General features: G+C 36.4%; 1 long non-coding RNA gene across 2 annotated transcripts; it reads left to right on the top strand.

Annotated features, from left to right (window-relative positions):
• Window positions 1–2544: 2544 nt before the first annotated feature.
• On the top strand, window positions 2545–9130 carry LOC107776814 (uncharacterized). 2 transcript variants are annotated; one of them, XR_012699219.1, is made up of 5 exons: window positions 2545–2998; window positions 3070–3165; window positions 3379–3471; window positions 3564–3650; window positions 3735–9130. It is a non-coding gene; the product is annotated as an uncharacterized LOC107776814 (long non-coding RNA). The 2 variants fall into 2 exon arrangements; XR_012699218.1 differs by having other exon boundaries at window positions 2550–2998; window positions 3085–3165.
• Window positions 9131–12537: the final 3407 nt, after the last annotated feature.

Raw genomic sequence — 12537 nt, 5'->3', positions numbered from 1 at the left:
TTTTTGGAATCTAAGCCCTTCAATACTGGTGGTGCCCCCGGGATCTGATCAACCCTGGAGCTATACATTTCTACTTTTTTGTCGTTTGCTTCAATCCTCTTTTCTCCTGACTCAATTGGTCTTGTCAGTTCCTCTAACATCTTGATAATTTTGGGACTAGTCCCCGATTTTTGTTCATTTGATCTTACTAAGGTTGGCCCCGTTTCGTGGGTGATTTCTCGGGATGGACCAAGCTCGGCCTTGCTCGGTGCCTGGGTTTGGCTCTGCAACTGAGCTATTGCTACCTTTGAGCTTGCAACATTTTGAAAATCATACACAGGATGATCCCATCTTCTCCAATATTTTGGATGTTTCGAACTGCAGGTCGAGTTCCACCATGGATGATGTTTTCGGGGTCGGAACGTTGGTTCGCCTCGATGGCCACATGTGAATTGACATCGATTGGATCGGCGGCCCGAGTTCCAACGGGATCGACGAGTGGCCTTTCATCCCCGGTTGTCAGGTTGTTGTTCTCATCTTGAAGGTCAGCTTCGTTGTCAATAGATAGGGCCATTGATTGAGAGTTCGTTGTTTTTAACCTTAAATCAAAGACACTTCCAAGAGCAAGTGTAAAATTATGTGTTTTGCAGAGATTCGTACCAAATAACCACTATTATCCTTAGCTCCACGGTGGGCGCCAAACTGTTTACCCGAAAAACGGATAGAATTAAACTTATACGTAGTTCTATAGATACGTGGTATAACTTGGTACAAATCGAAAAAATAAGTATAAATATATCTAATATTGATTGTAAAAAAGGAATGAAATACAAACCAAATTGAGTAGAGAATAATTTATGAACAAACAAGATGAATCAATGTCCAAAACCCAAAAAAGGATAATCTCTACTATACTTCTCTTTAAATATCAATAATCTTTGAAATGTGAGAGTGTATTGATGTCTCAATGTTCAATGTCCTTTACGGAAATGATAGCCACCCTTCATATAGTGGAGGGATCCTACTTTGGATATAATTAAAAATACATAGTGGGATCCAATGATAGATTAGTTAATTAGTTTCTTCTTAATTCCCGCCGAGATTCTCTCCCCCAGTGCGGCTACAACAGTTGTTTGTCTCTTAGCTCGATCTTGGTCGGTCTTGCATTTTGAGCTCGATGTTGACTCGAGCTCCATATAGGTTCGAGTTCGATATTGACTCGAGCTTGGTATTGATCGGTCTTTGGCTCTTGAGCTCGATAACATTACTTCACATCATAGCTCGATATTGACTCTAGCTTGATATCGCCTCGAGCTTGGTATTGGTCGGTCTCTAGGTCTCCGGGTCTTGACCTCTATCTGGGCTCGATATAAACCTTGGTTGTTCCCGACCTTGGTCGGTTTCTAGGGCTAGAACTCAGCAGCCCGACTTCACATCACAACTCGATATTATAATAACGAACCTCTGTCCACCATGCCCCAAACTTGAATAGTCACACGAGGAAAAACTCGGTTTTGATCGTATACAATGCTAAAACCACGTTTTTAAAAGAAAAACATTCACTAGAGGACTAGTTCTTCAACTTGTTGCTAAAGGAATTCATGTTAATGGTGTAGCTCCTGGGACAACGTGAACTCCAGTGCAAGTGGCAACCTTGCCGGAGGAAAAAGTTTCAAGGAAAATATTTTGTTGAAAAATAAGTGGTTTTATCACTTATTTTTCCTTGTTTGGTTGATGAGTAATAATTATTTTCGGAAAATAGTTATAGTGTTTGGTTAGAGAGTAGAAAATATTTTTAGGAAAATAATTTTTTATGCTACTCTCTTCACCCCCTTCCCCAAAATTCCCATGTTTCTGTGCTCTAGCCCCTCCCCCACCCCTCCCCCCACCTCAAATACCGAACGTGTTCAGGACTCTTTTTTAAAGAAATTTAATTATTCTTTTAAAAATTCACACAAACTCAAAGGAACTAATGTACTGCTTTACTTTTTCACGCAAAACAACTTTGAAATTTGCACTCCATAATTAAAAGGAAAATACTTTTTTTTGGTTGAAAAAGAAAGTATTATTCTACAACATGAAAAGAAAGTACTCATTTGTTGAAATTAAAAGAAATACTTTTTTTACATCATGAAAAGAAAATAGTCATTTTGTTAAAATGTAAGAAAATACTTTTCTTACATCATGAAGAGAAAATATTCATTTTGTTGAAATGAAAGAATATACTTTTTACTAAATCATTTTGTTGAAATGAAAGAAAATATTTTCTACATCATGAAAAGAAAGTATTTTTTTTATTGAAATGAAAGAAAATATTTTTTTTTACACTGAAAAAAAATACTTATTTTGCTAAAATGAAAAGAAAGTACTATATCTACAACATGAAAAGAAAATACTCTTAATAATATTTTTATTTAGGATGGGGTAGGGGGTAGGGTGTGGGTGGCGGTGAGTGGTGGGGGTAGGGTGGGTAGGGGTGTGTGGAGTTGGTAGGATGGGAAATAGGGTGGAGAAGGTTGAAAAAAAGTTTTGAAAAATATTTTCCCTTCTCTTGATAGAGAAAACATTTTCCTCCAATTGGAGAAAAAGAGTTCATGAGAAAAAGTTTTTGCTAGATTTCAAATTCCTTTTTAGACAAATAAGCGCCACTTAACTGTCATGGAGATTTCTAACCTATATTTTGTTGCCATATTATCTGGATATACAGTAACCCCTCAATTCTCAATGGTTAAAGAATCAAAGGTGATTTCGCTTTCACGTATAAAACTTTGAAACATTTTTGCATCGTTGTCTTATTCGTGTCAGATCTGATAAGGAGTTCGTTTATGATATTATCGGAGAAGTTATCAAAGTTGGCGCAACAGGCATTTCCGTCGGTGATACTGTTGGATGCAATTTGCCGAATGAATTTGGACAATTAATTGCTGACATAAAAGCCAATACCCCAGGAATACAAGATGTAATCATTTCAACACACTGTCACAACGATCTTGGTCTTGCTAATGCCAACACCTTAGCTGTATGTGTTCAATTCCTTTTATGTCTAACAGTAGCGCATATAAAAAAAGTCACTGACTCTAACAGTAACAGTAGGTTCAATTTCAGGGAGTGTGTGCAGGAGCAAGACTAGTAGATGTGACTGTCAACGGCATTGGTGAAAGAGCTGGAAATTGTTCTCTAGAGGAGGTGAGTTTGTGTTTTAACTTAAGTGAATTAATGGGGATATTGGGTGTGGCATAGTTTCAACTTTCAAGAACGCAAACAGATTTTGGAATAGTTTACTCATTTGATGGTCTGTTGAAAAATATATATATATGGGGATTCTTTAATTCTGCACTTTTCACTACTTATGGTCCATTTCGCTTAATTCATCTTTTAACTTTCCCTTTACTGAAATAGTTTGTGATGACACTAAAATGTCGTGGAGAGCAAGTACTAGGTGGTCTCTACACTGGGATTAATTCAAAGCATATAATCGAGACGAGCAAAATGGTATTGTACCTCTACTCTTAGCTAGAGATATTTTACCAGTTTTAAAGCTGCCTATTTTTTGTGCTTTTCTGTTGACCAATTTTATTATGTAGGTAGAAGAGTACAGTGGGCTTAAGGTGCAGGCACATAAGGCCATTGTTGGAGCTAATGCATTTTCTCATGAAAGTAGCCTCCATCAGGTTTTGTGTCATTTTGTCTAATTGCAAAGGATACACTGTCAATCATACATTACTGATTCAGGATCTTGTCACCTACTGATGCAGGAGCTTGTCAATTAATTATGCAGCAGCTTGTCAACGATGAAGCAGCGTGTCAACTATTAACGCAGCGGTTTACCTTTCTTTTGTCTTCTAGTGGATTTTGTCCCACATTAATTGTTGAAGTAAATCTACCCAGGATATGAGTCTATAGGAAGGCCTTAGGAGCTTTAAATAAGAGCCATCTCTGTATTGAGTAAACATTTTATATGAAGCATTGTGCTCTACCTTTTTTTTTTTTTTTGGTAAATATGTTTTCTATTATCTGAGAACAATGTACAATTATAACAATTTTCCCTAATGTTAGACATGCAACCCCAACTTTAGCGTGCATCAAGAACTTCTTCAACTTTATCTAATACACACAAACTCCTACAGTATTCGAAAAATATCAACTAGTTGCACCTGGCTAGAACTTCTCACTTCTGCATCATGGATAGAAATTCAGACTGGCCATCTGCTTGGTTAGCCTTGGTAGTTTACTCCCTCTGCAGTGTACATCTTGTATGATCATCTTTGTAATCACATCCTCTGGTCTTCTCTTGTTTTGCAACAATTTTAGGTTTCTTTCCAGCCAAACGTAATAAATGCTCCCAGAGAGAGTCATCCTATAGATTTCAGCTTTCCCACGTTTACCATTTGCATTGCTAACTGTCCATGATATCTCCTCATTCCACCCCAATACAACTCTTTTAATACCTTGCCACTTTAGAATTTGCTGCCATATTTTAGCTGCCACATTGCACTCAAAGAATAGGTGTTGAGTGCTTTCTTGGTCTTGCTCACACAGGGGGCATACTGGACTACTTTGGATCCCCATTTAATTAGTCTATCTCTCGTGTACAACCTGTTTTGCACTGCCATGTATAGAATGAATGACCATCTTGGACTGCTTTGGTTATTGCATATTAGCCTCCTCCAATGAGTTTTAGGGTAGTCACTCCTCATCTTGTTATATATTGCCCTTATTGAGATGTTGTCCCTGCTCATGATCTCCTCTACTGTTAGCCCAACATCCTCAAGATATTTCTCTACTTTGAGAATCTTTTGCACAACCCGGGAGGCTTGCTTTGGATTCATTCCTCTTATTGTATTCCCCTTTATATAATATGTATGAACCCACTTGATCCACAACCTGTCCTTCAGTCCTTCTAATAGTGCTTCAGAATTGCAGCTTTATTCCGTAAGGCAATGTTTGTTACATTTAGGCCTACTCCTACTTTAGGTAGACATAGTTTATCCCAGGCAATCAGAGCCGTTTTTGAACATTCTGTAGCTCCTGTCCAGAGGTATCTTCTGCATATTGTTTCAATCAGCTGGATGATCTTTTTAGGCAGTATGAATATTTGGGACCAAAAGTTCTGAATAGTTGTGAGCAGACTTTTAATTAGCTACAACCTACCTGCATAAGATAGGAATCTTGCAGTCCATGAGGTGATCCTTCCTATCATCTTGTCCAGTAGTGGTTGACATTGTCATATTGATAGCCTCTTTGAGCTTAGAGGTAGTCCTAGTATCTGAATGGTAAAGTGCCAACTTTGAAGCCCAATGCTTGAGTTATTTCCTGTTGAATAGATGGTTAGATCCCTCCAAAGTAGATAGAGCTTTTCCCTTGAATTGCAACTAATCCAGATGCCTTAGAGAAATTCTCAAAGCATTCAAAAAGCATCTTAGTAGAGATCACATCTCCTCTGCAAAATAGCAGCAGCTCATTTGCAAATCCCAGTTGTACTATATTCAGCTTGGCACACCTGGATGGTAATTGAAGTCTGGTTTATCCTTCAAAGTCTTCAGTAGTCTAGTAAGGTATTCCATTGCTATCATAAAGAGATATGGTGATAGGGGATCACCCTGTCTCACTCCTCTTTTTGCAGCAAATGGTGCAGTTGCCTTACCAATAACTATGATAGAGTAGGAGATTGTTTTGACACATATCATAATCCACTTCACAAAGTTCTCATAAAAATTCCACCCAATAAGGACTTGCTCTAGAAACACCCACTCTAAGGAGTCACAAGCTTTTTGCATATCTATCATGAGCATGCATCTTGGTAAAATTCATTTTCTCCTATACCCCTTTACTAATTCATGACTGAGGATAATATTATCATTAATCACCCGACCAGGCACAAAGGCAGCTTGGCCTTTGTCAATCAGTTCATCCATGACCCCCTGAAGCATATTTGTGAGCATTTTAGATATGATTTTGTACATTGTGGTTCAACAGGATATAGGCCTAAACTCTTTCACAGAGGAGGGGTTCTTAACTTTTGGGAGTAGTGTGACAACAGTGCAATTAATTGGTCCATACATGACATTAGTCTCAAAGATGTTAAGCACTGCATTAGTTACCTCATCCCCAATAGTTGCCCATGCCTTTTTGAAAAAAAAAAAAAGAATTAAATCTGTCAACACTTGGGGATTTTGAGACATCAATCCCTTGTAATGCCTGGTAGACTTCTTCCTTGGTGAATGCTCTGCTAAGTGCTTGTTGCTAACTTCTTGTAAGTATAGGACCTTCAGTCATGATGTCAGGTTGTATAGCATGCATTGATGCATTATCAGTCCCTAGCAGTTGCTTATAAAACTGAAGTATCTCTTCTTCTATCCCCTTCTCTAATTGTAGCATAACTCCTCTACTAGATACTAATGCCTTGATATGGTTTTGTGCTATCCTATTCTTCATGCTAGCAAAGAAATAGGCAGAGTATGAATCACCAAGTTTCCACCACTGAACCCTGGACTTTTTCTTATATATGCTTTCTTCTGTTAGGTCTCATTTTTCAAGTAGCATCCTTAATTCCTTCTCTGTTTCAAAGAGCTCATGTGGATGATTTGGAGTTCTCATATCCTCCTACACAGCTTTCAGTTTGTCTCTGATGTCCTTGATTTACTCTGACACCCCAGCAAATTCTTTGACATTCAAATCTTTTATAGCAGTCTTGACATGTTTAAGTTTATCCCATATATCCTCCATATATTATGCAATGTTGGTTTGGATCCAGCTTCCTTCTATCACATTAATGAAGTTTGGATGTCCTGCTATACAATTCATGAACCTGAAAGTCTTCCTCAACTAGTTCCTGATCTGCCCAGTTCAATGCTAAGTGGCGAATGGTCTGAAAAGATTGGATCTGTCACTTGTACTGGTGTAGGTGCCTTTTTATTCATCCATATTGAATTTACTATAGCTCTGTCAATCCTACTGTACGTGTGGTTATTGCTCCAAGTGTAGGTTCTTCCTATTGTTTGCAATTCTGTCATTCCAGCTTCAATCATGAATTTTCGGAAGTCTCTTGCCTCAATATCCTGCACCTCAGCCCCATGAAGCATGTCCTCCACACTCAAGATGGCATTGAAGTCCCCCATTATTAGCCAGGGTTCTTGATGCCATGATTCCAGTTGCTCCAGTTAGGCCCACATGTCTAATCTGTCCTTAATACTATGTAGACCATATACATCAGTAAAATGGCACAAAACATTTGTAGATGTACCCCTAATTGAGACATGTATGAACTGAGTTTGAACACTCAATTCATTTACCACTATATGATTTGGGTTTCAAAGCAGCCATATTCTTCCTTTGTGTGTAGCAGATGCATTCGTGATCCACTCCCAGCTAGGTGCGATTTTATTTAATATATGAGCAACTTTGTTCTATTGATCAACTCAGTGCTTTATTATTCCTAGAATACTAATATTATTTTCTTTAATGAACTCCTTCATCTCCTTTTGTTTATACAACTTATTCATCCCTCTAACATTCCAAGTGATTATCTTCATCTTGGTATAAAAGGAAATTGATTCATATCCTCTACCGCTATACCACTACCTCCCCGTTCTTCATATTGTACATATTGGAATTCTATTCTCTGATTATAAGCTTCTTCACTGAGAGAATTGAATCCATTTGTGCTGATAAGTTGTTGTGCACCCTCCATGTTTGTTGTTTTAGTTAGCTTCCCAGTTGATCTGCCTCTAACTTCTGTCCAGCCAACCTCTCCTTCTTTAGCTTTCCCTTTGTTTTCTGGCATTTCCTTGTCATTTTTGTCCTCACCTTGTATCACTGTTTTAATTTGGCCTGCTTTCATCTAGACCTTCTTAGTGATTTTCTTCTGATTCCTTTGTTGTTGGTCCTAATTTTTTGGAACCTGATGTTGCTTCAATTTTTCATTCTACTGGTAGCAATGTCCCACTTGCAAGCAGGTAGGCAGTACATGGGTTTCCAGTTGTAAATAATCTCATGTTCAAAGACTTCCCCATTGGGATATTCTACTTTCACACTTTTTGGCAATGGTCGAGTGACATTCATCTTAATTAGCATCCTTGCATGGGAAACCCTCTCTATCTTTGTTTTGCAATCATCTGCATGCAAAGGGTTCCCTAATCCACTTCCTATTCTACTTAGAGAGTTCATATTCCAGCAATGCAATGGCAACTTAGGGAGTTTAATCCACTGGGATATGATTTTTAACACCTCTTCATCAAAGTTGAAGTTGGGGTCCATGCCTTGGTAATGATAGGTTTATTGTTGATTTTATAAGGCCCTGAGAACAATACATTATTTCGATCCTCCATGTAAGTGAATATGATAATGAAGTATCCTTCATTGTGCAAGTAAACTTTAGGTTTGGCTGTGAAATTCCACTGCAAAGCAATGAATCGCTCAACTGCACCACTTGTAGGTGTTTCACTAATGATATATATACGTTATCACAGCAGTACTCCATTTCTCTGTTCCCTTGTCTACCTCTTCATTTTCTAATTGAACAATTCTCTCACCATTGTGAATTTGAGGAGCAATGAAGCTTAGATTCATACCTTTAGCGGACATTTTATTCCACTCGAAGAGGTTTGCCCATTTCTTCTTTTCCCCGCATTATTTGCCTTCTCTATCTTTTGGTGCTCAATATCAGTCTCCCTATCTTGTTTTTTGCCTCAATTACTTCAATTGCCTTAGTCATAGGGCTTGTGTGACATTGTTGCTGCCCAATAACTGTTCGTGGTGAGTTCTCCAATCGAACAGTCGATTGTGTGCCCTTTCCCTCAGATTTAGCAATCAGAGTAGGCTCCTTCACCATAGCCTCTGGAGTTAGAGTTAGATTCTTCTACCGAGACTGATCTAGCAATTGGCGTGAGAATTTCTCCGGTGGTCCTGATCGGACCCGATACCTTCTTTATAATTTCCGTTAATGATCATACTTTTCTGGATCCTAACCCTAAATTCCTTTCCTCAGTGAGTCGGTCTTTCAATTCCGTTATTGCTTCCTTTGTCACAGTACTCTGATTCCCCCTTCTAGGCATTTCCCGCAATGGCGTATGTTATAGCTCACCACTAACGTGCGCATGCAGGAGAGAGAAGAGGAGAACTTTGTGCTCTACTTTATTCTTTTAAAATACTTTCTAGTAGAAAGACTTCGTTCAGTGAGAACCCCAGTTTTTTTATAGATTCAGTTTATGTTGGGTTTTGTCGAGTTTTCAGGTTTTTTCGATTATTTATCGGGTTTTTTTTAAATATAAGGCATACACTACCAAACACATATTCCGGCGACTACATTTTCAACGTAATACTATCAAATCAATTACACTTTGAGAAATCTATTATTTACTAAAATATATTGATGATAATTGAATGAAATAGTGATGAATAATTTAAGGACTCAATTAAAAATAGATTATTTTTAACATAAAATGAATTCTTATACTTATCAAAAGAAAACGACCGATCAAACTAGAATGTAAAGGCAAATAATTGTACTAAAAGTGCAAACGATTAACATGTACCATAAAATTTTAGAAACTTTGTACAAATATATATATATAGGCATAATAATAAATTTGAAATAGCTACTTCTATAGTCGGTTTGGTTCGGATTTTTTCCGGTTTTGTTTTATTAAAATCAAAGCCAAACCAAATTTGATCTGTTTTTAAAATTCAAAATCAAAACCAAACCAAACCAAAAAAATATCAGTTTTTTCGGTCGGTTTGATTTGGTTTGATTTAGTTTTCGGTTTGGTTTGATTTTTCGGATTTTTATGAACACGTTTACTCTTAAGAAGTAAGTGCATTATTCTAGGAAATACCAAACCAAGATGACCTCTTTTCCTGCTATCATGTAGTAGTAAGGTAACCAACATCGCTAATTTTAGCGCATCCTCGATATTTCGGCGTCAAAAGATACTAAGCGATCTTTCAATTCAGTTCTTCAAAATTCTATTATTTTTAGAGCCCCACATAAACTATCTGCTTTCGAACATTCTCTAAGCATAGTAGCAGTAAAACTAAAGTTTCTAATGGAACAACGATGCAGGAAGCTAAGCGCATGTTCATGTTAAGCATCAACCTTACTTTGCCCTAACTAGGGTAAAATTTTATCCCTTAAGAACCACACATGCACCTTTTGATGCATTCGATTCAAAAAAAATATGAATTGATCTATAGATTCCAATCATTTATTTTTTCTAGAAAGGTTATTTCTTACTTCTTACGAAAAGGATTTTCTTCGATTTTCTAATAAAGAACTCCTTTTATATATTTTTTAATTTCCATTATAAAATTATATATTATAAGAAAGGTCATTAAACTTACCAAATAACTTCTCATTGATATGTATTTTTTCATCGAGATTTAATCCAAACCATGATAGTATTTTCTTGTTCCTTAATGAGTTTATGCTCTACTCCGGATAAAGATTCATCCGATTTAGATTTATATATATTGGACAAATGCTCCCAAACTTTTTGACTAGAAATAACTCATAGATAATCTTATTGGTTAAAAATTCACACCTCTTCATGTTAACATAAAGCTCTTGTTCTAAGCATTTCAAAAATCTAATGCAAATTCTCTAAGTGTTCTTCAAGACTCTTACTATGACTAAAATAGCCTCAAAATAAATCATAATATATGTTCAATCTCATATGATGGAATACTTTATTCATGAGACGTGTATGAAGTTCTCCGGTCCATTGGAGAGACCAAATGACATATTCACTTATAACATTAATGAGTCTTGAAAGGAATCTTCCAATATTAATCTCTAAATAGCATATAGATTTTATGAGTCACTTCGTAGGCTAATCTTTAAAAATATTGTGGCTCTATGCAACTGATCTAGTAGGTCATCAAGTCGAGGAAATAATAGAAAAATAATACTTGAAAGTAGTTATTCAGAAGAGAACTATGAATACACATCCGCCCCATGTTTCATCTTTCTTCAAAATCAATAAAGCAGGAGCTGAACAAAGACTAACACATTCTCTTGCGAAATCCCTTTCTAAAAGTTGCTTAACTTGTCGTTTTGACTTCTCAAGCTCACTTGTCGTTTTGACTTCTCAAGCTCCTTTGTACACTCATGTGGTAAGCAAAATTATTAGGAAAATAGAATCAGGAATAAAATATTAATCTATAGTATGTTGAATATCTCTCATTGGTTGTAAACCATGACATATTTCTTTCGGCATAACATCAAAATATTCTTTGAGAAAAGGCTTGATATTCTCTAGTGTATATGTAGAAGTTTCATTCTTTTCACAGAGCTACTTTTTTGTGATTCTATAATACCTTTTAGTTGCTATCATATATATTTATTTTCACATGGAATTATCACCACGCCCCAAAACTGTAAGGTAGTTTGATCTGGATCCAACAACATCTTCCTTGCTGAATCAACCATAAACCATGTCACATCAACCATGAAACATTTAGCTCATAAAACTTGGCATGAAAGTATACATTCACCATGGAAAACAAAATATGTATAGCTGCAAGTGGCGGAGCAAGGATTTTCATTAAGGGGAGTCAAAACATAAATAAGTTAACTCATCAAGAAGTCAAGGGGTGTCATTATATAGTATATATACATATTTAAAAAATAATTACCTAGCTATACAGTGTAATTTTCTGGTGAAGGGGTGTCGGTTGACACCTCTTTGGTGTATGTGGCTCCGCCACTGATAGCTGCAATCCATGGCAGATTAGCACAAAAGAGAGACTAGAAAAATGGGGGATACCTATGAACCTATTATGTGTGTAATGTGGAACCCATTTAAATAGAACAGAAATAAAAGAAAAAAATGATAACAAGTTGCAATGGGCGGTTGAAACAAAATTGCAAAACCAATTTGTGTAAATGGTTTTGGACAGTGCAACAGGTTTTAAATTGTAACAAGACTTACAATTTGCAAGCTGTAAATTGCAAGTTGCAAAACCAAGAAATATGATTAGTTCAATGTTTGCCAAGTTCTCGTATAAATAGGAGATTTTTTCATTCAGTTTAAACACACCAAATCAAGAGAAACAACTAAGAGTTAGAGAGAGTAATCTACAGATTATATTCTGTGAGATAAATAGTGAGTAAGAGTAATATCGTAGTGAAGTTTTTAAAATAAAGAGTGTTATTTCTTTAGAAGTTTTAGAAGTTTCTTGACACTACCAAGTTGTAATATTATAGTGGTATTATATTTCTCCGCTATGGTATTATATTTTACTATCGCTACTAGAAACTGCCAAATATAGTCCAAGAAAACCGACCGAAATCGGTCGAAAATATAGAAAAATCAACCGATTTTAATTCGTCGAAAAAATAGTGGTCGCTAAAGTACGGCGACGAAGATGGTCACAATTTCAAACCGAAGTCGGTAGGTTAATTCAACCAAAGTTTGACCACTTTATCTGACAAGTTTTGTTGGAAAAATAAATATACCGACCGAAATCGTTTGGTAATGTGTAAATTATTTTTCAAAATAGTGACCGATTTCGGTTGGAAATATAATTATTTGATACTTTTACATTTATTTTTTAAATTTT

Source organism: Nicotiana tabacum, chromosome 15, assembly GCF_000715075.1.
Source record: "Nicotiana tabacum cultivar K326 chromosome 15, ASM71507v2, whole genome shotgun sequence".
Classification (NCBI taxonomy): Eukaryota; Viridiplantae; Streptophyta; class Magnoliopsida; order Solanales; family Solanaceae; genus Nicotiana; species Nicotiana tabacum.
The sequence above is the reverse complement of the archived record's forward strand: the minus strand, read 5'-3'. Positions and strand labels throughout refer to the sequence as shown.